The following is an 8864-nucleotide window of genomic DNA, read 5'->3' as shown; positions in this document are numbered from 1 at the left end:
CGATCCTGGGTCTCCAGGATTGCGCCCTGGGCCAAAGGCAGGCGCCAAACCGCTGCGCCACCCAGGGATCCCCCTTAAAAGATTTTGATTAGAGGAGCACCCTAAGTCACTGACAGCAGCATGAAGGATGAATGGGAGATGCAGGTGTGGAGGTGGGCAGACCGATGAGTGTGTGTGTGGTCCAGGCAAGCCTGACCCAAGGACAGGACACTCAGGACACTGCTGAGATGTTTATCAGGTGGAACTGTGGTGATCTGACCAATTGCCTGCAGGCGCAAGGAGAGGTGGCGTGGACTTCGGGTCCCAAGCAGGAGAGGAGAACAGATTTAGGAGATAGGGAGATGTGGGGCACGAGCCGCCTGGGGCGGGGTGGGGGACAACTGCCCGCTGGCCACCAGCTGAGCCGGGAGCGCAGGGCTCTGGGACACTCCCATCCCACTGCCATCTTCACCCTTAAGTCTCTGTCCTGGTCCTTGGCTTCATAGGCCTCATCCTCACTTTCCCAGGCCCACTGCCGTGATCTGCAAGTAGGTCTTGTCCAGGTCTCAGCTCCGTCTCTCCTCCACGAAATTCTCTCTTCGTGCTGCCCCCCCCACGATACGTCTGAGGTGGGAACCTGTCAGGCCCTGATGAATTCCTTACACTACCGTTGATGTTGTTTCTTGATTCCATCCTTTCGGTGGCCCCCACCTCGCTGCTGTGGGATAAAGGTCAAGCTCTCAGCATAGCCCATGGGGCCTCTGTAAGTGGCCTTGCCTATGCCATGAAAAATCCCCAGCTCACGCATTTTGCTCACATGCCAGCCACACCAAACCCCTTGCAGCTCCATGACCCCATGGTGCTCTTTTCTGCTCCTGCTGTTACTTCTTACTTGCAGGGTTGGAGAAGTAGGAACAAATGGGCTAATTCATGTGTCCAGGACTCAGAGGAAAGAGAAAGCAAGCAGTCAGGGATCCAGGAAGAAAGGCCTGGAGAGAGCCTCTGCTGGCATTTTAGGAGAGGCCTACAGATTGTAGGGCACATGGATGAATGTGTGGATGGTTGAAAGGGCAGGAAGTTGAATGCAGAGGAAATGCTGGCTTTGGGCCATTTCTGCCAGACACGAGATCCCTCTGATGGGCAATTTTAGCTCAGGGACTTTCTCATGACCTGACCCACATTTCATCGGAACGATGTTGCAGTCCGAGGCTCTTCCTTCTCCATCCTTCCTGCTCTCTTTTCGCAGATGTCAGACCTGTGTCCTGGTTTGAAGCTTCTCTTAGATGACTCCTGCTCCCTCCCCCTTTATGTTCACGGGCATTTCTCCCAGTAAACTTCTCATCTGCCTGATTCTGTCGTGGTGTTTGGCTCTTTGAGGACCCAAAAGAAAATCAAGCAATAACCACATGTCTGAGGACTTGGAGGTGAGAGACACTGGTGGAGAACCATTGAACTTCAGTTGTTACATAAAAAGATCCAATAAGTGATAGGATAGAAATGAATCTTAGCATTTTGGAAATTTCTCAAAGAATCTTTTGAAGGCTATTATAGTCATACCTCCCCTTCCACCATTTCTTCCCCTCTCCTAAAAATGCATGAACAACACAACCAAATTTTCTGAATCCCAAAGGAAAGATATAGTCTGATCATAAGTGTGTTTTTTTTTTTCCTTTTTGACAAGAGCCCAAAATTCCTGCAATTAGAACAGATCTAGAAAATGTAGGCTCGATGTTCAGGTTCTCTAGGACATGTGCTTTTTATAATGAAGTAAATTTTATTTTTAGGATTTTGTGGTGCTCATCCTGCCTGAAGAGAATTAGAAAATGTGTAGAGTGTTGCAAGTATAGAAGCTACTCACCAAGTCATCTCCCAAAAGTGTATTAGACATCCCACGTCCCAACCTAAGCAATCAGAGTCACCCGCCTGCAGAGAACTCCTCACTTCTTAATCTTCTCTTCTTTAGAGCACAGACTGGCTTGGACAGGCCAAGTAGCCCAGTTAGTAACAAGTTCCCAATTAGTAACAAGTTTAAGTTCCAAGGTTTATGAATAGACTTAGGGCTTTTTTCTTTCTTTCTTCCTTTCTTCCTTTCTTTTTTCCTTCCTTCCTTCCTTCCTTCCTTCCTTCCTTCCTTCCTTCCTTCCTTTCTTTTTCTTTCTTTCTTTCTTTCTTTCTTTCTTTCTTTCTTTCTTTCTTTCTTCTTTCTTTTTTCTTTCTTAATTTTATTTGTTTATTTGATAAAGAGAGAGAAAGAGAGAGCACAAGCAGGGGGAGTGGGAGAGGGAGAAACAGGCTCCCCGCAGAGCAGGGAGCCCAATGTAGGGCTCGACCTGAACCCGGGATCATGACCTGAACCAAAGTCAGATGCTTAACTGACCGAGCCACTCAGGTGCCCTGACTTAGGGCCTTTCTGATGCCATTCTTGCCTCACTGCTTCAGTGACTTTGGACATTTTCCTGCAAAGGATTAGGATTAAATGCACTTTTCTAAGGTTCTGCTGAGAAAAGCCAGGGACCTATACTTCTTACTGCCATCACTGCTTATTCCCCACAGGCTGACAGGTTCTCCCCATTTCTTCAGCTTTCCCTGTTATCTGAGGATCCCATGCGCAGGTCTGGCTGAGCCAAGGCAGTAGCATGGATGTAGATGGTGAGGAACTGCTGGTGGGGAAGCTGGGAGGGACAGGGACTAGGGTCTCTTTGTCTACATGGGCAGGGTAGCCCTGGAGGGGCTCTGGGGCTTCTCCTCCCCAAGTCAGTATGTGAATCCACGTGAAAATCCGTTCAATGGACATCAAGGTGTCTCAGTGAGGGGCCTGGTAGGGAAGATGTGCTGGGGCCAAATAGGAGCATTTGAAGAGAGTTTTTAAAAGGCATGTGTTAGTTGGACTGCCCAGGAAGCAGATGCTGGAGTGAGGGGTGTAGCTGATTTTGGGGGCGTTATGTTCGTGGAAGATAGAAGTGGGGAAGCAGGGATGAACAGGGAGAGCCTTCACTCTCTGATGCAGAGGAAAGGAAGAGAAAGAAGCACATTTGGGCAGGGGAGCCTCAGCGCATGATTCAGATCTGACAGTTGTAGCCAGCCCAACCGGGGCTGGGAGCCATGGCTGCCAGTCAGTGGGGTGTCTTTTACTGGGCGCAAGTGGCCAGGTGCTGGTGCCCACCACACTCGGTCATGGGCTAGGGCTGCTCAGGAAGACTGTGGCAAAATACCAACCAACCAAACAACTAACCAACCAGCCAACCAACCAACCACATGTTTTGAAGTGTGAAGGCAGTCAGTTAACCATAACTTTGTTTGGGAGCAGTGAGTTCTTTCTTAAGAGAAGATCTAGGGGATCCCTGGGTGGCTCAGTGGTTTGGTGCCACCTTCAGCCCAGGGCATGATCCTGGAGTCCCGGGATCGAATCCTGCGTCGGGCTCCCAGCATGGAGCCTGCTTCTCCCTCTGCCTGTGTCTCTGCCTCTGTCTATCATAAGTAAATAAATAAATCTAAAAAAAAAAAAAAAAGAGAGAGAAGATCTGACAGGTGCATCTCCATGACTATCTTATGGGCCATGCACAAAAGCCCAGGCTGGGTGTCGAGCAACCACAAGCAATGCAGTTGGTCAGAAAGGGGCACTGCTAAAAAAAAATTTAAAAATAAAATATAAGACCCCCCTCCTCCCCCCCGAGGGCGCAGGCCGCCCCTCTCCCCGCCCCCTGCCCTATAAAAAAATAAAAATAAAAATAAAAAGAAAGGGGCACCGCTACCCCCCTTAGTTCTAAGGACAGAGACAGGATCCTGACTGTCAGCCGAGGGAGCAGCCAGTGTGCATCTGCCCTGCAGGGAGGGAATCTGGAAATAAACACCTGGACCTCCCCCTCCTCCCTCTGTGCTCCCCAGCTCGCTGATATGACATCGCAGGCCTGGCAGCCTCTCTGGGCAGAGAGCAGGGTGGAGGGGCAACCAAAATGCGCTGAGCATCCGAGGACAGCCACAGAGGAGAAACAGTCCTTCAGGGAGAGGGAATGGAGCCTTGGAGAAGGCAGGAGTCAGGGGAAGAGGTTGCTGCCTTGCTGCACTGCTCCCAGCTGTCTGCTCCTGGAGTCACCGAAGCTTCTACAGGATCTCTCCCCACCCTGGCAGCAGCTCCCGTGCAAAGCAAGGACCTTAGGAACAAGTGATATAGAGTGATTTATTGGAGGTGGATGAAGGGAGGGCAGGAGTGGAGGGGAGAGAAAGAGAAAGAGAAAGAAGAACAAGAGGGAGAAAGCAAAGGGGAGGGAAGGAAGGGGAAGAGGAGGGAGAAATAGGAGGAAAAAGGAGGAGGAGGAGGGAGAGAGGCAGATTGAGAGAGAAGAGGGGAGGGGGGGAGAAAAAGGGAAGAGAGGAGAGAGATTGTACTCCCTCACACATGCCACACACATGCACACACATCCTGTTCCACTTTTTGCACTCTCACATTAGAGCTGATGAAGGGACCAGAACCTGAAACCAGTAACACCTCTGAACTACTTATAAACCCATCTATGCTGTCCAGATTCCCCAGTTCTGCCCATCTTTCGGAGGTCTTGGGGCTTTGCAGAGTGGCCTGCAGCCATCTGTGCGCTTGACCCCTTAGTTGTTTTTTTTTTTTTTTTTTAAGATTTTATTTCTTTGTTCATGAGAGACACACACACAGAGAAAGAGGCAGAGACATAGGCAGAGGGAGGAGCAGGCTCCCCATGAGGAGCCCAATTCAGGACTCGATCCTAGAACCCTGGGATCATGACCTGAGCCAAAGGCAGACGTTCAACCACTGAGCCACCAGGTGCCTCCGCTTAGGTCTTTCTTATCACTTCCTATGAGGGCTCCTCTGTCACCAGCTCACTTTCCCCAGCTGCCTGCAAGCATTTATCTTGTGATGTTATTTCAGAGAACTTCATGGCCACAGGAAACATTATTTCTGCTTCCAGGAGGTGGACAAGGCTGAGCAAATTACTTTTGGCAGCAAGCAGTTAAGGTAATTTTTTAATGATACAAGGCCTCAGCCAATGGTGTTCAAAACAGGCCTGCTGGAGCTGAACCCAGAGCTGACAGATGGTTTCTCTCTTAACTTAGTTTGACTGAGTGAGACATTTGATTTGAACTTCCATTAAAGGGAAGTAATGTATTTAATTGTTTGATGATCCTTGGCCTATTTTCAGGAAAAGAATGTAGCTCCTTTTGTCTATAACACTGACCACCTCCCTTTCCCACCCCTCATGTAATATGTCCAAATTCTGAAGTTCAGGCTTAACATATTTGTCTACAACATTTAGATAAGTAATTGTGGGGAAAAAATGTCCAAATGATGTGATTGTCCTTGGACAATGGGATAGAAGATGGGGAAGGTTTGACTCCTTTCCTTCCAGGTGAATTTGTCTCCTCACGAGTCAGAGGCAATATGCGTTTATCTCCTCACAATACTCCATCCTATGCCTTTCCATAGTGGGAGCTAAGTAGATTCCTGTTGATTGTCAAGAATAAAGGCAAAATAGTCTTTAGTGCTGTTTTCTCTTGGGAAAGTGATGTGATGCTGGTTTGAGGAAGCCCTCTCCATGGAATCACTTACAGCACGAAATGAAGAGAAAGACCCTGTTGGGAAAAAGGCTTACCTCAATCATTTCTTTGAAGATTCTCTCTATATACACAGTCAGATTCTGAGGTGTGGGGGGTTGGGACTTCAACATATGGACTTGAGGGGATACAATCAACCCCTCACATCATCTTTGCTTGTTTCACTTCTTAGCATCGTCTTACTCTTGTGGCTCTTGTGTGACCCCTCAGAAGGGATGTGCAGCTTTTTAACTCTGAGCTTCTCACAGTAGCTCTGAGATTGGACAGTCCTCAGAAATTTAAGTGTACCTCATGCCCCTCACCATATATGCTTCTTAAAAGTTGGGAAAGACTTAAAAAAAAGATTTATTTATTTATTTATTTATTTATTTATTTATTTATTTATTTATGAGAGAGAGCATGAAGCAGGAAGGGGATGAGGGGGAGGAAGAGGGAGAGAATCTCAAGCAGACTCCCCATTGAGCAAAGAGCTTGAGCCCATGACCCAGAGATCATGACTTGAGCTGAAATAAAGAGTCGGACACAACCAACTGAGCTGCCCAGGTGCCCCTAAAAGTTAAGACTTATTTTTAAAGCCTGTTTATGGAAGGAAACCTGTGCCATATACATTTGTAAAATTAAGAATTGTCTTCTAATTTTTTCTTACTTTTGTAAGTTTGGATTTCTGGGTCAACTGCTGATGAAAGTAGGGCTTCCATGTATTCCTAAACAATGACAGCTCAACAATAATTTTTGAGATCCTGCTTACAAGGTAAGCTCTCTGCTGGGAGCTCACAGTACAACTGTGCCTAAGATAGGCTTGGGCTTGCCTGCCTGGGGTGTCACACTTCACAGGGCAAACGAATGAGTTACAAAGATGAGACACAGAAAAGCTAAATAGAGTTTCTTTCTGCATTGCAATACATTGCCATCCATCCACCCATCCACCAATCCACCCATCCACCATCCTTCCATCCATCCATCCCCATGCATCCATGTCCCTGCACCCATGCCTCCTATCTATCCATCAATCCATCTATCCTTTCATTCATTCATTCATTTGCACTTATGGAGCACCTCTCATCTCTCAGGCCCTGTTAATTGGAAAAACACTTGGTGATTAAGATCAGCACAGTTTGCATGACTCTTAAATGTGAATTGTGAATGTTTTGTACACTGTTTTTAGAGACAGTTGTAATAGATTTATAAAATTGGGCCAACTATTGCCCAAACTAGGTAGTTTGGGAAAATACTTTTCTGATGAAGACTCTTTTCTTTTTTGTTTTTTGGTCATTACTTTTTTAGTAAGTTAAATTTCAGTGACTTGAGGTGTTGTTTGCAGGCCAGTTTGCTGAGATTCTATGGTACTGACAGTGGTCTATCAAGTCTGATGTGCTTTCACTTGATTTCTTTTTTGATTCAAGAAAAACTATTAAGGTGCACTACAATCGGTGGCCTAGAAATTGTGATGTTCTACTCAATGAAAATAACCCTAAAATGCATTCATCTATTTGGAGTCGGAAAGCCAAGTAAAATGGGGGTAGCAAAAAAAAATAGATAAATATGCATACTTTCAAAAGAGTAATTATATTTTTATACCTCAAGCTGTCCTATTTTCTCTTTTTCTCTTCTGTGGCAGTGCAGAATTTAAAGCAAATGGAAAAACAACAGATAATATTACAATAAAATATATCAATCAGAAGAACAGACAAGCTTGTTGGGAAGTTTTAATTTATCTCTCTGTGCACACTCAGCCTACTTCTAACAGAGTGTAGAACTTTGGCAGCCAAATCATTATGGCATGTGATGGTTAGTGACCTTATTTTAAAGCACATTATTGTTTCCAAGGTTTATAATGCTGGAATTTCCTGGACACAGCAATGCTCGATTTAGGGACATCTCTCAAATGGAAACTTAAAAACAAAATAATGCAAAATGAAACAAAAACAAAACCCCCCTGATTGTTGAGAAACGTTTAACCTTTGCAATGACATTCCAGGAATATCAGTCAGCCTCAGTGAATTGCCAGCCGTGTCATTGGCCACCCTAACAGGATTATGCTTTTCCACTTACAAATGTTTACTTTGCTTCGACAGAGGCAGATTTCTAAGTAAGACTGTGGCCTGCAGTCTCTTCCTTTTTTTTTTCTTTTATAGGGATACAAAATTGGGATGGCTTCCAGCCACATGTTTTGCTCGGGTGGGGCAGAATCTAGCATTTTCCAAGCTTGCTTGCTATTGATTCCTGTAGTCTTTGATCAAAGAAGGGACCTAAGCAATCATTTGTTCGAGATCTGACATATTAGAGAGAAGAAACAAGTAACAATCTAACCATCCCTGGCTTGTGTAGACCAAGGAGCCTCATAATGTAAACAAAACCACCTCAAAATGGCTTGTCTAGAGAGCTGCTCCTGCTACGACCAAGATGGCAACATTGTGCCAGGTCCTGGTCTTAGTGTTTGAAATGCTCCAACCTGATGCTGAAGAAGCCACTCTGGGGAATATGCTGTCAACATGATGGTGTATGCTCTCGTAGTGGTGGTATTATATCCTCCTCATTACAGGAGGAATAACTTATGATGTTATTGTTGAACCTCTAAATGTTGGCTCTATGACTGATGGACATGGATATCAGAGACCAGTAGTAGCTTTCTTGGCCCACAGAGTAAATGGATGATATACTATGAAAGGATTCAATCCAGCTCCCTATTTATAATGGGAGGTTTAGGTTTCTTAATCCTGGACTAATCAGATGTGCCAAACATTCCAAAACTCAATAGATTTCCTCTTCTATTCATTGGATTTGTCTGTGTCCTATTGAGTTTTTTCATAGCTAGAGTATTCATGAAAATGGAACTGCGGGACTGTCTGATGGGTTCAAATGCCTTTTCAGAAGAAATCAGTGGATATTGGGTTTGCTCCTGTTAATAAAATTTTAAAGGCTGTATCAATCCTATGATATGAAATATGGAAAAGAACAAAAAGCAACAAAAAAGAAGCATCTAGTGAAAACCTAGGAGCATGTTGACGCTTGAACTAGAATGTCTTCTTGGTATCAAAGAGACAAGCTTATTACAGTATCTTTCCTGCTGGCCTGTGCTGATGTACCAACGATGTTAAGTGGCGTTTTCTTCTGAGTTTTTAACGTCTTAGAGAATACGTACTCCATCTCTACAACTATCATATTGAAAAAAGTGATTATTTTTTACGGCTCCCTTAACATTTTTTGGAGATGACATTTCTGACTTTCCAAAATTAATTTAAAATCAGGAAGCAAGATCCCATAAGCTGAGAACTCTGGACACATGATCAGCTTTTACTTATGGT

This window comes from Nyctereutes procyonoides, unplaced genomic scaffold (genome assembly GCF_905146905.1).
Source record: "Nyctereutes procyonoides isolate TBG_1078 unplaced genomic scaffold, NYPRO_anot_genome, whole genome shotgun sequence".
In the NCBI taxonomy this organism is placed as follows: domain Eukaryota; kingdom Metazoa; phylum Chordata; class Mammalia; order Carnivora; family Canidae; genus Nyctereutes; species Nyctereutes procyonoides.
This window is presented reverse-complemented; position numbering follows the sequence as displayed.